A 19,339-nucleotide genomic window follows, 5' to 3' on the forward strand; every position below is an offset into this window, starting at 1 on the left:
TAATGTTTAGTGTCAATTTTATTACATTTTATCTGGAATTTTTTGAGCTTATCCCGTTTGCAATAAATTATTTCCATTCATTTTTCGCGCAAGCACAAATTCAGTAGCTATCAATGCGCTAATAAAATTTATTATATTAATAATTACTTAATTAATTATACTAATCATTACACAATATTTTTGAAGTCTTCTTATACTGAAACTATGTACTACTGTTCAAGGTATAACCCGAGGTGGTTATCGGTGGTTGATGGAGGTGGTTGGCGGTGGTTGGAGGTGGTCGGAGGTGCACGAGGAGGAGGACGAGGAAGACGAGGATTTGTGCTCGGTGAGTTTAACATTCTTATAATATTTTATGACAATTGCAATTATTTGTATTTGAAATTTTTCAAACTTGTCTTGTTTACAACAAATTATCGCAATTCATTTTTCGCGCAAGCACAAATTCAGTAGCTATAAACGCGCTAATACAATTTATTACATATTAATTAATTAATTAATTACAATAATCCTTACATAATATTTTTGATGTGTTCTTAGCTCAGCGAAACTCTAATAGCTGAGTTGGCATTGAGAGACGAGTAGATATCACCACGTGACAAAAAAGAGAAACCAAATACAAAATAGTAACAGCCCTTTGCCGCAGCATAGATCCATACAAGATTCCAAGGTAGGCATCTTAGATTTACGAGCAAAGTCTGATTAGTACTTTGTCAATCTTGTTAGACCTATGAGATACGTTTCTAAACTGACAAAAATATATTGGAAATTTACAGTATTTGACAACAGTGATACCTTATCACGTGGATAGTGGCCCACCTGATGATCAAGCTTTACAAGTCCTCATTAAGAGTAAGTTTTACAAGTTCTTGGTAACAGTACCAACAATTACTTAATAACTTCATTCGAAATTAATAATATGTTTTTGTTTTCAGTATTAAAGGCTATTGATGAGGATAGTCCAACGGTTCCCACATTATTAACGGACTACATATTGAAAGGTGGGTTGATTTCTTTCACCTTGTCTTGAATCCGTGCGAGTTAAACACTTGTATATTTCACGGTCCCGTTATTATCATGAGGTTGAAGTTCGTAATGTTATTCAGGCGATGAATTTTTAGAAAAACTTGGAATACAACTTCAGGATTGTCTGAAAATAAGTAAACCGTAATAAACCAAATTGTAATCATATCAAGTTATCAGTAACAAGCAATTGCGGGTAAAATATTAGCTTACTTTTGTAAGTATTTATGAATATAGCCTCTATGAATATTCATTGTTGGTATATAAGGTCTGGCAACGTACCTACCTTCTGTAAGAGATGTTGAAGATTTTCAACATAATTATGTTTCAGTTCTGTGCCCCACCTTGTGCTCCACTAGTATATATCTTCCGACGTGACATCGCTGTGCTACGTATAAAGAAGAAAAGATTTATTAAGATGCAGATTGCTCCTCTCTTCTTGCCATTGTGCTTTCAGCCATTGTTGTGCTGTGTGTTTAAAATTTAGGACAGTATATGTATGATATAGAATAACAGGTACAGCTACGAATATAGCACTACAATAAATCTTATAGAAATGAGCTCTCACTGAGATTTCTCTGTATTTATAACTCGACGCGAGAAGGCAAAAATCAATGTAATGCCATCTGTAAGGTAATTGGACTCGTATTTGCACTACGAGAACTCGTTGGGCATTTTGCGGTGAAATTTTAAAAATTGTTGTACAAGAAATTAAACAACTATAAAAATGGATAAAAAATATTATCTCTAATAGTGAATGTAGCTAATAAAGCTTTAACCGTATATTGATTATGTTAATGATCTATTGTGACAAGATCGGAATTAGATAAGCTCTCTCAATACTTTTTTCTAGTCTATTAATTTATATCATGTATATGTAAATGTATACTTCTTCAGTTTATATAATCACTGCACTAGGATTACCCTTGCCACGTTTTATGGTGCGCTTGTGTAATTTGTGTATTATTAACCTTACGTTTTACTCTATTTGCGACAAGTTGTGAGTGTTTCTAATTTCTTGGCGATTATTTATGTACATGTATGTGTATATATGTATATGTATACTTATGCATGTGTATATACATATATACACATGTTTAAAACTAGATTTTTGCAATAAACACAGAGGTTTTAGTATATTCTCATACGGATTTCTGTGTATGGGTATACTTGAACTAAAATATCCTCATCTCTAATACGGAGTTGTTCGTAATTCGCATTTGTTCTTGTAACCCAATGTCCTACATACGATGGCAAAAATCGAGATCCAACTTAACTGAGTCTCAAAGCCCTGTTGACATAAAAGCAGCTATTTGATAGAAATTATAGTTTATAGTTTACACAGCCCATTGCATGATATTTCATTTTAAATACATATGTTTCAATGTATTTAGGAATAATTTATCAAATATACAGAGGTCATGTGCAAATAATAAATGAATTCGACCGCAGTTTGATGTATTCATTAGAGCTTTAACAATGAATTTAAACTTTGTTACTTCTTTTACTTTATTATGGATAATCAAAAACATTTCCGACTATTCGTGATGTGGAAGCATAGGGATTAAACCAAATGTAGCAAAAGATTAGAAACAGTGTATGTAGAGTACGGGTATTTTTCTAACAATGCAAACACGTGCCGCCAGCTTAGTTTTGACATATCTAGAATACCACGCCTTGCGAATTAGCTTTCCACACAGAGATGAATAATGAATTTTAAGGACTGCATTACCGTTGTTGAATACTCTATGTCTCATGGAAAAAGAAAATTTGTAACGATAAATTCGATGCACCGGATCATCGTCGACTTTAACTTTTGAAATGTCCTACCATTTCCGAACACCTCCAACCATCCTATTTACCTATGTTACTAGATTAGCTATGAAATGAAAAGAGAAGAATTATTCATTTCGAAATGGGATTCTATTCGACACGCGCTCGATGTATCCCATAACATTAATATTCAGAATTATTCCAACAACTTTTCATTTGCTCTCTCGATCTTGAATTTTCGTAGGCATATAATCGAAACGCTGTTCTAGCTAGTCGAGAGTGAAGCATCTACGTTGGGTAGAGAAGCAGAATTGTTTTTCGAAAAGCATTCGGATGGAAAAAAATTCAGAGTAACTGTAATACATCACGGATGCGCTAATTTTGAACGAGATAAAATGGATGCTTCGTATATGAAACAGTATTTGAAGCAGCGTAGTGATTTAAAGACCTAAAAAGGTGATAGGGAGAGAACGAACGAAGCTTCTTAACACTTCGAGTGTATTTTAACACACATTTGAAAGGTACGAGCATAATTTTTCATCATCCAACTGTCGCAGAACGGCAGCGTTATTAGCTGACCCGTTAACTGAAGGATATATCTTCAGTCAACGGCTGACCATCGAAGGGCCTGGCCGCTTGAGTATGGAATCGGCAGGAGAGATAAAGTGGGTATTTCTTGTATGAAATGTGAATACTAAAATCATTATACATCATATCATATCATCATACATCATACATCATCATACCAAGTATTACGGTTCGAAACCAAAGTTTGAATTTTCGGATGTTCGGAAAGTGACGTCACCAATCTAAAATCGGCTAGCCGAGTTCCTCAGTCGGGTAACAACCGCGCAGTAGGGCGGACGGTTGAGAGTCGCGCTCCGCAAATTTCGAGTACCGGGTTCTCAACCTCCCGGATCCCGCGCTTCGGGTCCGCTACGTATTTCGTGTACCAGGTTCTCAACCTCCCGGATCTCGCGCTTCGGGTCCGCTACGCGGTGAAACTCGACTTCCAGGATAAGCGCTCCGTGGTTCCTGGTTCATGTTTACAATAAATTATTTCAATTCGTTTTTCTCGCAAGCCGAAATTCAGTAGCTGTCGGTGCGCTAATGAAACTTCTCGACTTCCGGGATAAGAGCTCCGTGGTTCCTGGTTCATGTTTACAATAAATTATTTCAATTCGTTTTTCGCGCAAGCCCAAATTCAGTAGCTGTCGATGCGCTAATGAAACTTCTCGACTTCCAGGATAAGCGCTCCGTGGTTCCTGGTTCATGTTTACGATAAATTATTTCAATTCGTTTTTCGCGCAAGCCCAAATTCAGTAGCTGTCGGTGCGCTAATAAAACTTCTCGACTTCCGGGATAAGAGCTCCGTGGTTCCTGGTTCATGTTTACAATAAATTATTTTAATTCGTTTTCTGCGCAAGCCGAAATTCAGTAGCTGTCGGTGCGCTAATAAAACTTCTCGATTTCCGGGATCAGCGCTCCGTGGTTCCTGGTTCATGTTTACAATAAATTATTTCAATTCGTTTTTCGCGCAAGCCCAAATTCAGTGACTGTCGGTGCGCTAATAAAATTTCTCGACTTCCAGGAAAAGCGCTCCGTGGTTCCTGGTTCATGTTTACAATAAATTATTTCAATTCGTTTTCCGCGCAAGCCGAAATTCAGTAGCTGTCGGTGCGCTAATAAAACTTCTCGACTTCCGGGATCAGCGCTCCGTGGTTCCTGGTTCATGTTTACAATAAATTATTTCAATTCGTTTTCCGCGCAAGCCGAAATTCAGTAGCTGTCGGTGCGCTAATAAAACTTCTCGACTTCCGGGATAAGCGCTCCGTGGTTCCTGGTTCATGTTTACAATAAATTATTTCAATTCGTTTTTCGCGCAAGCCCAAATTCAGTAGCTGTCGATGCGCTAATGAAACTTCTCGACTTCCAGGATAAGCGCTCCGTGGTTCCTGGTTCATGTTTACAATAAATTATTTCAATTCGTTTTTCGCGCAAGCCCAAATTCAGTAGCTGTCGGTGCGCTAATAAAACTTCTCGACTTCCGGGATAAGCGCTCCGTGGTTCCTGGTTCATGTTTACAATAAATTATTTCAATTCGTTTTTCGCGCAAGTCGAAATTCAGTAGCTGTCGGTGCGCTAATAAAACTTCTCGACTTCCGGGAAAAGCGCTCCGTGGTTCCTGGTTCATGTTTACAATAAATTATTTCAATTCGTTTTTCTCGCAAGCCGAAATTCAGTAGCTGTCGGTGCGCTAATGAAACTTCTCGACTTCCGGGATAAGAGCTCCGTGGTTCCTGGTTCATGTTTACAATAAATTATTTCAATTCGTTTTTCGCGCAAGCCCAAATTCAGTAGCTGTCGATGCGCTAATGAAACTTCTCGACTTCCAGGATAAGCGCTCCGTGGTTCCTGGTTCATGTTTACGATAAATTATTTCAATTCGTTTTTCGCGCAAGCCCAAATTCAGTAGCTGTCGGTGCGCTAATAAAACTTCTCGATTTCCGGGATCAGCGCTCCGTGGTTCCTGATTCATGTTTACAATAAATTATTTCAATTCGTTTTTCGCGCAAGCCCAAATTCAGTGACTGTCGGTGCGCTAATAAAATTTCTCGACTTCCAGGAAAAGCGCTCCGTGGTTCCTGGTTCATGTTTACAATAAATTATTTCAATTCGTTTTCCGCGCAAGCCGAAATTCAGTAGCTGTCGGTGCGCTAATAAAACTTCTCGACTTCCGGGATCAGCGCTCCGTGGTTCCTGGTTCATGTTTACAATAAATTATTTCAATTCGTTTTCCGCGCAAGCCGAAATTCAGTAGCTGTCGGTGCGCTAATAAAACTTCTCGACTTCCGGGATAAGCGCTCCGTGGTTCCTGGTTCATGTTTACAATAAATTATTTCAATTCGTTTTTCGCGCAAGCCCAAATTCAGTAGCTGTCGATGCGCTAATGAAACTTCTCGACTTCCAGGATAAGCGCTCCGTGGTTCCTGGTTCATGTTTACAATAAATTATTTCAATTCGTTTTTCGCGCAAGCCCAAATTCAGTAGCTGTCGGTGCGCTAATAAAACTTCTCGACTTCCGGGATAAGCGCTCCGTGGTTCCTGGTTCATGTTTACAATAAATTATTTCAATTCGTTTTTCGCGCAAGTCGAAATTCAGTAGCTGTCGGTGCGCTAATGAAACTTCTCGACTTCCGGGATAAGAGCTCCGTGGTTCCTGGTTCATGTTTACAATAAATTATTTCAATTCGTTTTTCGCGCAAGCCCAAATTCAGTAGCTGTCGATGCGCTAATGAAACTTCTCGACTTCCAGGATAAGCGCTCCGTGGTTCCTGGTTCATGTTTACAATAAATTATTTCAATTCGTTTTTCGCGCAAGCCCAAATTCAGTAACTGTCGGTGCGCTAATAAAATTTCTCGACTTCCAGGATGAGCGCTCCGTGGTTCCTGGTTCATGTTTACAATAAATTATTTCAATTCGTTTTCCGCGCAAGCCGAAATTCAGTAGCTGTCGGTGCTCTAATAAAACTTCTCGACTTCCAGGATAAGAGCTCCGTGGTTACTGGTTCATGTTTACAATAAATTATTTCAATTCGTTTTCCGCGCAAGCCGAAATTCAGTAGCTGTCGGTGCGCTAATAGAACTTCTCGACTTCCGGGATAAGAGCTCCGTGGTTCCTGGTTCATGTTTACAATAAATTATTCCAATTCGTTTTTCGCGCAAGCCCAAATTCAGTGACTGTCGGTGCGCTAATAAAATTTCTCGACTTCCAGGATAAGAGCTCCGTGGTTCCTGGTTCATGTTTACAATAAATTATTTCAATTCGTTTTTCGCGCAAGCCGAAATTCAGTAGCTGTCGGTGCGCTAATAAAACTTCTCGACTTCCGGGATAAGAGCTCCGTGGTTCCTGGTTCATGTTTACAATAAATTATTTTAATTCGTTTTCCGCGCAAGCCGAAATTCAGTAGCTGTCGGTGCGCTAATAAAACTTCTCGACTTCCGGGATAAGCGCTCCGTGGTTCCTGGTTCATGTTTACAATAAATTATTTCAATTCGTTTTTCGCGCAAGTCGAAATTCAGTAGCTGTCGGTGCGCTAATAAAACTTCTCGACTTCCGGGAAAAGCGCTCCGTGGTTCCTGGTTCATGTTTACAATAAATTATTTCAATTCGTTTTTCGCGCAAGTCGAAATTCAGTAGCTGTCGGTGCGCTAATAAAACTTCTCGACTTCCGGGAAAAGCGCTCCGTGGTTCCTGGTTCATGTTTACAATAAATTATTTCAATTCGTTTTTCGCGCAAGCCCAAATTCAGTGACTGTCGGTGCGCTAATAAAATTTCTCGACTTCCAGGATAAGAGCTCCGTGGTTCCTGGTTCATGTTTACAATAAATTATTTCAATTCGTTTTTCTCGCAAGCCGAAATTCAGTAGCTGTCGGTGCGCTAATAAAACTTCTCGACTTCCAGGATAAGCGCTCCGTGGTTCCTGGTTCATGTTTACAATAAATTATTTCAATTCGTTTTTCGCGCAAGTCGAAATTCAGTAGCTGTCGGTGCGCTAATAAAATTTCTCGACTTCCAGGATAAGAGCTCCGTGGTTCCTGGTTCATGTTTACAATAAATTATTTCAATTCGTTTTTCTCGCAAGCCGAAATTCAGTAGCTGTCGGTGCGCTAATGAAACTTCTCGACTTCCAGGATAAGCGCTCCGTGGTTCCTGGTTCATGTTTACAATAAATTATTTCAATTCGTTTTTCGCGCAAGCCCAAATTCAGTAACTGTCGGTGCGCTAATAAAATTTCTCGACTTCCAGGATAAGCGCTCCGTGGTTCCTGGTTCATGTTTACAATAAATTATTTCAATTCGTTTTTCGCGCAAGCCGAAATTCAGTAGCTGTCGGTGCGCTAATAAAACTTCTCGACTTCCGGGATAAGCGCTCCGTGGTTCCTGGTTCATGTTTACAATAAATTATTTCAATTCGTTCTTCGCGCAAGCCGAAATTCAGCAGCTGTCGGTGCGCTAATAAAATTTCTCGACTTCCAGGATAAGCGCTCCGTGGTTCCTGGTTCATGTTTACAATAAATTATTTCGATTCGTTTTTCGCGCAAGCCCAAATTCAGTAACTGTCGGTGCGCTAATAAAACTTCTCGACTTCCGGGATAAGCGCTCCGTGGTTCCTGGTTCATGTTTACAATAAATTATTTCAATTCGTTTTTCGCGCAAGTCGAAATTCAGTAGCTGTCGGTGCGCTAATAAAACTTCTCGACTTCCGGGATAAGCGCTCCGTGGTTCCTGGTTCATGTTTACAATAAATTATTTCAATTCGTTTTTCGCGCAAGCCCAAATTCGGTAGCTGTCAGTACGCTAATGAAATTTCTATAACTTTATAATCTTCTCATAATCTTTCTGGTAGATTATATCGGTAAAAAAATTGTATCAAACCTTACACATTATTTTTGATTTGTTTTTATACTGAAAATATTTACGACTATTCAAGGTACAACCTGAGGTGGTTGAAGGTGGTCGGCTGTGGACGAGGAGGAGGACGAGGAGGACGAGGATTTGTGCTATGTGAGTAAAACACTTTTATAATATTTGATGGCAATTGTAATTATATTTCATCCGAAATATAACAAACTTGTCACGTTCACAATAAATTATTTCAATTCATTTTTGGTGCAAGCATATATTCAGTAGCTATGAATAATCTTATACAATTTATTACATTATTAAATAATTGATTGATGACATTAATCCTTATACAATATTTTTGATGTGTTCATATACTAAAAATATTCATTACTATTCCAGGTATTACCCGAGGTGGTCGGAGGTGGATGCGGAGGAGGACGAGCTGGACGAGGAGGAGGACCAGGTGGACAAGAAGGAGGCGGGGTGGGTCGTGGGAGAGGACCTCTCCTCTCCCTAGAGGAGAGGAGGGGGAGGGATGGGTCGTGGGAGAGGACCTCTCCTCTCCTCAGAGGAGAGGAGGGGGAGGGGCAGGGAAGGGGGAAAGGTGGGCGGGGAGGGGGAAGGGAAAGGGGCGGGGGGAGGGGTCGGCGGGGAGGGGGGGGGAGGGCGGGAGGGCGGGAGGGGGGGGAGGGAGGGCGGGAGGGAGAGAGTGGAGGACGGATGTCGATGCGAGCCCGTCAGAATTAAAAGAGCAGTACCGCCCCCCTACACACCCGCCCGCCCTCCCTCCCGCCCTCCCTCCCTCCCTCCCTCCCGCCCTCCCTCCCTGCCACCCTCCCTCCCGCCCGCCCCCCCGCCACCACCCCCTCCCCCTTCCCCTTCCCCCTCCCCTTCCCTTCCCTTCGCCCTCCTCTCCTCTGAGGAGAGGAGAGGTCCTCTCCCACGACCCACCCCTCCCCCTCTTCTCCTCTGAGGAGAGGAGAGGTCCTCTCCCACGACCCACCCCGCCTCCTTCTCGTCCACCTGGACCTCCTCCTCGTCCAGCTCGTCCTCCTCCTCGTCCACCTCCGACCACCTCGGGTAATACCTGGAATAGTAATGAATATTTTTAGTATATGAACACATCAAAAATATTGTGTAAGGATTAATGTAATTAATCAATTATTTAATAATGTAATAAATTGTATAAGATTATTCATAGCTAGTGAATATGTGCTTGCACGAAAAATGAATTGAAATAATTCATTGTAAACGTGACAAGTTTGTAATATTTCAGATGAAATATAATTACAATTGCCATCAAATATTATAAGAATATTAATTAATTAATTAATAATATGATAAATTGTACAAGATTATTCATAGCTACTGAATATGTGCTTGCACTAAAAATGAATTGAAATAATTTATTGTGAACGTGACAAGTTTGTAATATTTCAGATGAAATATAATCACGTTTGCCATCAAATATTATAAAAGTGTTTTACTCACCCAGCACAAATCCTCGTCCTCCTCGTCCTCCTCCTCGTCCACCGCCGACCACCTTCAACCACCTCAGGTTATACCTAGAATAGTCGTAAATATTTTCAGTATGAGAACAAATCAAAAATAATGTGTAAGGTTTGATACAATTTTTTTACCGATATAATCTACCAGAAAGATTATGAGAAGATTATAAAGTTATGGAAATTTTATTAGCGCACTGACAGCTACCGAATTTGGGCTTGCGCGAAAAACGAATTGAAATGATTTATTGTAAACATGAACCAGGAACCACGGAGCGCTTATCCTGGAAGTCGAGAAGTTTTATTAGCGCATCGACAGCTACTGAATTTGGGCTTGCGCGAAAAACGAATTGAAATAATTTATTGTAAACATGAACCAGGAACCACGGAGCGCTTATCCCGGAAGTCGAGAATTTTCATTAGCGCACCGACAGCTACTGAATTTCGGCTTGCGCGGAAAACGAATTGAAATAATTTATTGTCAACATGAACCAGGAACCACGGAGCGCTGATCCCGGAAGTCGAGAAGTTTTATTAGCGCACCGACAGCTACTGAATTTCGGCTTGCGCGGAAAACGAATTGAAATAATTTATTGTAAACATGAACCAGGAACCACGGAGCTCTTATCCCGGAAGTCGAGAAGTTTTATTAGCGCACCGACAGCTACTGAATTTGGGCTTGCGCGAAAAACGAATTGAAATAATTTATTGTAAACATGAACCAGGAACCACGGAGCGCTTTTCCTGGAAGTCGAGAAATTTTATTAGCGCACCGACAGCTACTGACTTTCGGCTTGCGCGAAAAACGAATTGAAATAATTTATTGTAAACATGAACCAGGAACCACGGAGCGCTTATCCCGGAAGTCGAGAAATTTTATTAGCGCACCGACAGCTACTGAATTTGGGCTTGCGCGAAAAACGAATTGAAATAATTTATTGTAAACATGAACCAGGAACCACGGAGCGCTTATCCTGGAAGTCGAGAAGTTTTATTAGCGCATCGACAGCTACTGAATTTGGGCTTGCGCGAAAAACGAATTGAAATAATTTATTGTAAACATGAACCAGGAACCACGGAGCGCTTATCCCGGAAGTCGAGAAGTTTTATTAGCGCACCGACAGTCACTGAATTTGGGCTTGCGCGAAAAACGAATTGAAATAATTTATTGTAAACATGAACCAGGAACCACGGAGCTCTTATCCCGGAAGTCGAGAAGTTTTATTAGCGCACCGACAGCTACTGAATTTGGGCTTGCGCGAAAAACGAATTGAAATAATTTATTGTAAACATGAACCAGGAACCACGGAGCTCTTATCCTGGAAGTCGAGAAATTTTATTAGCGCACCGACAGTCACTGAATTTGGGCTTGCGCGAAAAACGAATTGAAATAATTTATTGTAAACATGAACCAGGAACCACGGAGCTCTTATCCCGGAAGTCGAGAAGTTTTATTAGCGCACCGACAGCTACTGAATTTCGGCTTGCGAGGAAAACGAATTGAAATAATTTATTGTAAACATGAACCAGGAACCACGGAGCGCTGATCCCGGAAGTCGAGAAGTTTTATTAGCGCACCGACAGTCACTGAATTTCGGCTTGCGCGGAAAACGAATTGAAATAATTTATTGTAAACATGAACCAGGAACCACGGAGCGCTGATCCCGGAAGTCGAGAAGTTTTATTAGCGCACCGACAGCTACTGAATTTCGGCTTGCGCGGAAAACGAATTGAAATAATTTATTGTAAACATGAACCAGGAACCACGGAGCGCTTATCCTGGAAGTCGAGAAGTTTCATTAGCGCATCGACAGTCACTGAATTTGGGCTTGCGCGAAAAACGAATTGAAATAATTTATTGTAAACATGAACCAGGAACCACGGAGCTCTTATCCCGGAAGTCGAGAAGTTTTATTAGCGCACCGACAGCTACTGAATTTCGGCTTGCGAGGAAAACGAATTGAAATAATTTATTGTAAACATGAACCAGGAACCACGGAGCGCTGATCCCGGAAGTCGAGAAGTTTTATTAGCGCACCGACAGTCACTGAATTTCGGCTTGCGCGGAAAACGAATTGAAATAATTTATTGTAAACATGAACCAGGAACCACGGAGCGCTGATCCCGGAAGTCGAGAAGTTTTATTAGCGCACCGACAGCTACTGAATTTCGGCTTGCGCGGAAAACGAATTGAAATAATTTATTGTAAACATGAACCAGGAACCACGGAGCGCTTATCCTGGAAGTCGAGAAGTTTCATTAGCGCATCGACAGCTACTGAATTTGGGCTTGCGCGAAAAACGAATTGAAATAATTTATTGTAAACATGAACCAGGAACCACGGAGCGCTTATCCTGGAAGTCGAGAAGTTTCATTAGCGCATCGACAGCTACTGAATTTGGGCTTGCGCGAAAAACGAATTGAAATAATTTATTGTAAACATGAACCAGGAACCACGGAGCTCTTATCCCGGAAGTCGAGAAGTTTTATTAGCGCACCGACAGCTACTGAATTTCGACTTGCGCGAAAAACGAATTGAAATAATTTATTGTAAACATGAACCAGGAACCACGGAGCGCTTATCCCGGAAGTCGAGAAGTTTTATTAGCGCACCGACAGCTACTGAATTTCGGCTTGCGCGGAAAACGAATTGAAATAATTTATTGTAAACATGAACCAGGAACCACGGAGCTCTTATCCCGGAAGTCGAGAAGTTTTATTAGCGCACCGACAGCTACTGAATTTTGGCTTGCGCGAAAAACGAATTGAAATAATTTATTGTAAACATGAACCAGGAACCACGGAGCTCTTATCCTGGAAGTCGAGAAATTTTATTAGCGCACCGACAGTCACTGAATTTGGGCTTGCGCGAAAAACGAATTGAAATAATTTATTGTAAACATGAACCAGGAACCACGGAGCTCTTATCCCGGAAGTCGAGAAGTTTTATTAGCGCACCGACAGCTACTGAATTTCGGCTTGCGAGAAAAACGAATTGAAATAATTGATTGTAAACATGAACCAGGAACCACGGAGCGCTTATCCTGGAAGTCGAGAAGTTTCATTAGAGCACCGACAGCTACTGAATTTCGGCTTGCGCGGAAAACGAATTGGAATAATTTATTGTAAACATGAACCAGGAACCACGGAGCGCTCATCCTAGAAGTCGAGAAATTTTATTAGCGCACCGACAGTTACTGAATTTGGGCTTGCGCGAAAAACGAATTGAAATAATTTATCGTAAACATGAACCAGGAACCACGGAGCGCTTATCCTGGAAGTCGAGAAGTTTCATTAGAGCACCGACAGCTACTGAATTTCGGCTTGCGCGGAAAACGAATTGGAATAATTTATTGTAAACATGAACCAGGAACCACGGAGCGCTCATCCTGGAAGTCGAGAAAATTTATTAGCGCACCGACAGTTACTGAATTTGGGCTTGCGCGAAAAACGAATTGAAATAATTTATCGTAAACATGAACCAGGAACCACGGAGCGCTCATCCTGGAAGTCGAGAAATTTTATTAGCGCACCGACAGTTACTGAATTTGGGCTTGCGCGAAAAACGAATTGAAATAATTTATTGTAAACATGAACCAGGAACCACGGAGCTCTTATCCCGGAAGTCGAGAAGTTTTATTAGCGCACCGACAGCTACTGAATTTCGGCTTGCGAGAAAAACGAATTGAAATAATTGATTGTAAACATGAACCAGGAACCACGGAGCGCTTATCCTGGAAGTCGAGTAGTTTCATTAGAGCACCGACAGCTACTGAATTTCGGCTTGCGCGGAAAACGAATTGGAATAATTTATTGTAAACATGAACCAGGAACCACGGAGCGCTCATCCTGGAAGTCGAGAAATTTTATTAGCGCACCGACAGTTACTGAATTTGGGCTTGCGCGAAAAACGAATTGAAATAATTTATCGTAAACATGAACCAGGAACCACGGAGCGCTTATCCTGGAAGTCGAGAAGTTTCATTAGCGCATCGACAGCTACTGAATTTGGGCTTGCGCGAAAAACGAATTGAAATAATTTATTGTAAACATGAACCAGGAACCACGGAGCTCTTATCCCGGAAGTCGAGAAGTTTCATTAGCGCACCGACAGCTACTGAATTTCGGCTTGCGAGAAAAACGAATTGAAATAATTTATTGTAAACATGAACCAGGAACCACGGAGCGCTTATCCTGGAAGTCGAGTTTCACCGCGTAGCGGACCCGAAGCGCGAGATCCGGGAGGTTGAGAACCTGGTACACGAAATACGTAGCGGACCCGAAGCGCGGGATCCGGGAGGTTGAGAACCCGGTACTCGAAATTTGCGGAGCGCGACTCTCAACCGTCCGCCCTACTGCGCGGTTGTTACCCGACTGAGGAACTCGGCTAGCCGATTTTAGATTGGTGACGTCACTTTCCGAACATCCGAAAATTCAAACTTTGGTTTCGAACCGTAATACTTGGTATGATGATGTATGATGTATGATGATATGATATGATGTATAATGATTTTAGTATTCACATTTCATACAAGAAATACCCACTTTATCTCTCCTGCCGATTCCATACTCAAGCGGCCAGGCCCTTCGATGGTCAGCCGTTGACTGAAGATATATCCTTCAGTTAACGGGTCAGCTAATAACGCTGCCGTTCTGCGACAGTTGGATGATGAAAAATTATGCTCGTACCTTTCAAATGTGTGTTAAAATACACTCGAAGTGTTAAGAAGCTTCGTTCGTTCTCTCCCTATCACCTTTTTAGGTCTTTAAATCACTACGCTGCTTCAAATACTGTTTCATATACGAAGCATCCATTTTATCTCGTTCAAAATTAGCGCATCCGTGATGTATTACAGTTACTCTGAATTTTTTTCCATCCGAATGCTTTTCGAAAAACAATTCTGCTTCTCTACCCAACGTAGATGCTTCACTCTCGACTAGCTAGAACAGCGTTTCGATTATATGCCTACGAAAATTCAAGATCGAGAGAGCAAATGAAAAGTTGTTGGAATAATTCTGAATATTAATGTTATGGGATACATCGAGCGCGTGTCGAATAGAATCCCATTTCGAAATGAATAATTCTTCTCTTTTCATTTCATAGCTAATCTAGTAACATAGGTAAATAGGATGGTTGGAGGTGTTCGGAAATGGTAGGACATTTCAAAAGTTAAAGTCGACGATGATCCGGTGCATCGAATTTATCGTTACAAATTTTCTTTTTCCATGAGACATAGAGTATTCAACAACGGTAATGCAGTCCTTAAAATTCATTATTCATCTCTGTGTGGAAAGCTAATTCGCAAGGCGTGGTATTCTAGATATGTCAAAACTAAGCTGGCGGCACGTGTTTGCATTGTTAGAAAAATACCCGTACTCTACATACACTGTTTCTAATCTTTTGCTACATTTGGTTTAATCCCTATGCTTCCACATCACGAATAGTCGGAAATGTTTTTGATTATCCATAATAAAGTAAAAGAAGTAACAAAGTTTAAATTCATTGTTAAAGCTCTAATGAATACATCAAACTGCGGTCGAATTCATTTATTATTTGCACATGACCTCTGTATATTTGATAAATTATTCCTAAATACATTGAAACATATGTATTTAAAATGAAATATCATGCAATGGGCTGTGTAAACTATAAACTATAATTTCTATCAAATAGCTGCTTTTATGTCAACAGGGCTTTGAGACTCAGTTAAGTTGGATCTCGATTTTTGCCATCGTATGTAGGACATTGGGTTACAAGAACAAATGCGAATTACGAACAACTCCGTATTAGAGATGAGGATATTTTAGTTCAAGTATACCCATACACAGAAATCCGTATGAGAATATACTAAAACCTCTGTGTTTATTGCAAAAATCTAGTTTTAAACATGTGTATATATGTATATACACATGCATAAGTATACATATACATATATACACATACATGTACATAAATAATCGCCAAGAAATTAGAAACACTCACAACTTGTCGCAAATAGAGTAAAACGTAAGGTTAATAATACACAAATTACACAAGCGCACCATAAAACGTGGCAAGGGTAATCCTAGTGCAGTGATTATATAAACTGAAGAAGTATACATTTACATATACATGATATAAATTAATAGACTAGAAAAAAGTATTGAGAGAGCTTATCTAATTCCGATCTTGTCACAATAGATCATTAACATAATCAATATACGGTTAAAGCTTTATTAGCTACATTCACTATTAGAGATAATATTTTTTATCCATTTTTATAGTTGTTTAATTTCTTGTACAACAATTTTTAAAATTTCACCGCAAAATGCCCAACGAGTTCTCGTAGTGCAAATACGAGTCCAATTACCTTACAGATGGCATTACATTGATTTTTGCCTTCTCGCGTCGAGTTATAAATACAGAGAAATCTCAGTGAGAGCTCATTTCTATAAGATTTATTGTAGTGCTATATTCGTAGCTGTACCTGTTATTCTATATCATACATATACTGTCCTAAATTTTAAACACACAGCACAACAATGGCTGAAAGCACAATGGCAAGAAGAGAGGAGCAATCTGCATCTTAATAAATCTTTTCTTCTTTATACGTAGCACAGCGATGTCACGTCGGAAGATATATACTAGTGGAGCACAAGGTGGGGCACAGAACTGAAACATAATTATGTTGAAAATCTTCAACATCTCTTACAGAAGGTAGGTACGTTGCCAGACCTTATATACCAACAATGAATATTCATAGAGGCTATATTCATAAATACTTACAAAAGTAAGCTAATATTTTACCCGCAATTGCTTGTTACTGATAACTTGATATGATTACAATTTGGTTTATTACGGTTTACTTATTTTCAGACAATCCTGAAGTTGTATTCCAAGTTTTTCTAAAAATTCATCGCCTGAATAACATTACGAACTTCAACCTCATGATAATAACGGGACCGTGAAATATACAAGTGTTTAACTCGCACGGATTCAAGACAAGGTGAAAGAAATCAACCCACCTTTCAATATGTAGTCCGTTAATAATGTGGGAACCGTTGGACTATCCTCATCAATAGCCTTTAATACTGAAAACAAAAACATATTATTAATTTCGAATGAAGTTATTAAGTAATTGTTGGTACTGTTACCAAGAACTTGTAAAACTTACTCTTAATGAGGACTTGTAAAGCTTGATCATCAGGTGGGCCACTATCCACGTGATAAGGTATCACTGTTGTCAAATACTGTAAATTTCCAATATATTTTTGTCAGTTTAGAAACGTATCTCATAGGTCTAACAAGATTGACAAAGTACTAATCAGACTTTGCTCGTAAATCTAAGATGCCTACCTTGGAATCTTGTATGGATCTATGCTGCGGCAAAGGGCTGTTACTATTTTGTATTTGGTTTCTCTTTTTTGTCACGTGGTGATATCTACTCGTCTCTCAATGCCAACTCAGCTATTAGAGTTTCGCTGAGCTAAGAACACATCAAAAATATTATGTAAGGATTATTGTAATTAATTAATTAATTAATATGTAATAAATTGTATTAGCGCGTTTATAGCTACTGAATTTGTGCTTGCGCGAAAAATGAATTGCGATAATTTGTTGTAAACAAGACAAGTTTGAAAAATTTCAAATACAAATAATTGCAATTGTCATAAAATATTATAAGAATGTTAAACTCACCGAGCACAAATCCTCGTCTTCCTCGTCCTCCTCCTCGTGCACCTCCGACCACCTCCAACCACCGCCAACCACCTCCATCAACCACCGATAACCACCTCGGGTTATACCTTGAACAGTAGTACATAGTTTCAGTATAAGAAGACTTCAAAAATATTGTGTAATGATTAGTATAATTAATTAAGTAATTATTAATATAATAAATTTTATTAGCGCATTGATAGCTATTGAATTTGTGCTTGCGCGAAAAATGAATGGAAATAATTCATTGTAAACAATGGGGTGGGCCAAAAAAATCGATAATTTTTTTTTCGAAGGGTACTCCGAAAATTTGGTTGGTAGAGACCTTAAAAACAATCTCCCAAAGTATGAGCTCTCAATTTTAATAGGAAGGTCCACCGTCTCGCGGTTTTCTATTTTTTTCTTATGGTGAGGAAGAAAAATAAATATCTCGGTATCTACTATTTTTAAAAAAAAACCTGTGTCATATTTTCGTAGGAAATTGAATTCACTACAAAAAAGGTCTCATACCATTTTTTTGTATACCTCACCGTTCAGAAGTTATTGAAGGTTAAAGTTTGATCATTTCAAGGTAGATGTCTTTTTCTTTTATGAATTTTATAACTCTTCAACAAAAAGTCATTATAATACGCGCAACTCATATTTTTGTAGGAAATTGAATTCTCTACAAAAAAGGTCTCACAATTTTTTTGTATACCTCGCTGTTCATAATATATTCACCGTCAAACTTCAATGCACACTATTTTTAACAGTGGCGTTAGTTGCACAAGACAAACAGACGAAGCGATAGGATTTAAAACAAAAATCCTCTCGAGCAAAACATTTCATGTATAATTTGTGAAAAAAAGTTCTAAAATGTTCTCCGAACAAACGCCATCAAAATAATTGAGAGCATGATTGGGATTTCAAAATATTAAAAAAAAAATTTGTAATAATACTTAAAAAAATTATAAATTACGAAAAGTTTTTGAAACAGAGAACTTCTATAGTAGTTACTTCAACGACAGAAACTGAAATTTGTTCAAATTTTCTCGAAACTCACGAATTAAATTGAAATTGTTTGAATTATCAACAAAAAACTGTTAAAATAGTGTGCATTGAAGTTTGACAGTGAATATCTACTGAACAGTGAGGTATACAAAAAAATTGTAAGAGACCTTTTTTGTAGAGAATTCAATTTTCTACGAAACTAAGACACAATTTTTTTTCATAAATAGTAGATACCGAGATATGTATTTTTCTTCCTCACCATAAGAAAAAAATAGAAAACCGCGAGGCGGAGGACCTTCCTATTAAAATTAAGAGCTCATACTTGGAGAGAATGTTTTTGAGGTCTCTACCAACCAAGTTTTCGAAGTGCAAAGTGAAAAAAAAATAGTTGATTTTTTTGGCCCACCCTAGTAAACATGACAAGTTTGAAATATTTTAGATAAAATATAATCACAATTGCCATCAAATATTATAAAACTGTTTTACTCACCGAGCATCAATCCTCGTCCTCCTCGTCTTCCTCGTCCTCCTCCTTGTCTACCTCCGACCACCGCCAACCACCTCAGGCTATACCTTGAATAGTAATAAATATTTTCAGTATATGAACACATCAAAAATGTTGTGTAAGGATCAGTATGAATAATTAATAATATAATGAATTTTAACAGCGCATTTATAGCTACAGAATTTGTGCCTGCGCGAATAATAAATTGAAATAACTTATTGTAAACATGACAAGTTCGAAAAATATGAGATGACATATAATTACAATAGCCATCAAACATTATAAAAATGTTGAACTCACCGAGCACAAATCCTCGTCCCCCTCCTCCTGAATCACCTTGATTACCCGCAGCCACCCCTAACCACCTCCAACGACCACCGCCAACCACCTCGAGTTATACCTCGAATACTAATAAATATTTTCAGCATGAGAACAAA

General features: G+C 39.2%; 2 long non-coding RNA genes across 3 annotated transcripts; one reads left to right on the forward strand and one right to left on the reverse strand.

Moving 5' to 3' along the window:
• The first annotated feature begins 291 nt into the window (after positions 1-291).
• LOC124185006 lies at positions 292-1,001 on the forward strand. Its single transcript, XR_006871320.1, has 4 exons — positions 292-328; positions 541-670; positions 777-852; positions 936-1,001. It is a non-coding gene; the product is annotated as an uncharacterized LOC124185006 (long non-coding RNA).
• A 15,864-nt stretch (positions 1,002-16,865) lies between these two features.
• Positions 16,866-19,227, reverse strand: LOC124185005. 2 transcript variants are annotated; one of them, XR_006871319.1, is made up of 3 exons: positions 19,203-19,227; positions 17,048-17,177; positions 16,866-16,941 (listed from the first exon to the last, which is right to left on the reverse strand). It is a non-coding gene; the product is annotated as an uncharacterized LOC124185005 (long non-coding RNA). The 2 variants fall into 2 exon arrangements; XR_006871318.1 differs by lacking the exon at positions 19,203-19,227 and adding an exon at positions 17,390-17,426.
• Between the last annotated feature and the right edge of the window lie 112 nt (positions 19,228-19,339).

Source organism: Neodiprion fabricii, chromosome 6, assembly GCF_021155785.1.
Source record: "Neodiprion fabricii isolate iyNeoFabr1 chromosome 6, iyNeoFabr1.1, whole genome shotgun sequence".
NCBI lineage: Eukaryota > Metazoa > Arthropoda > Insecta > Hymenoptera > Diprionidae > Neodiprion > Neodiprion fabricii.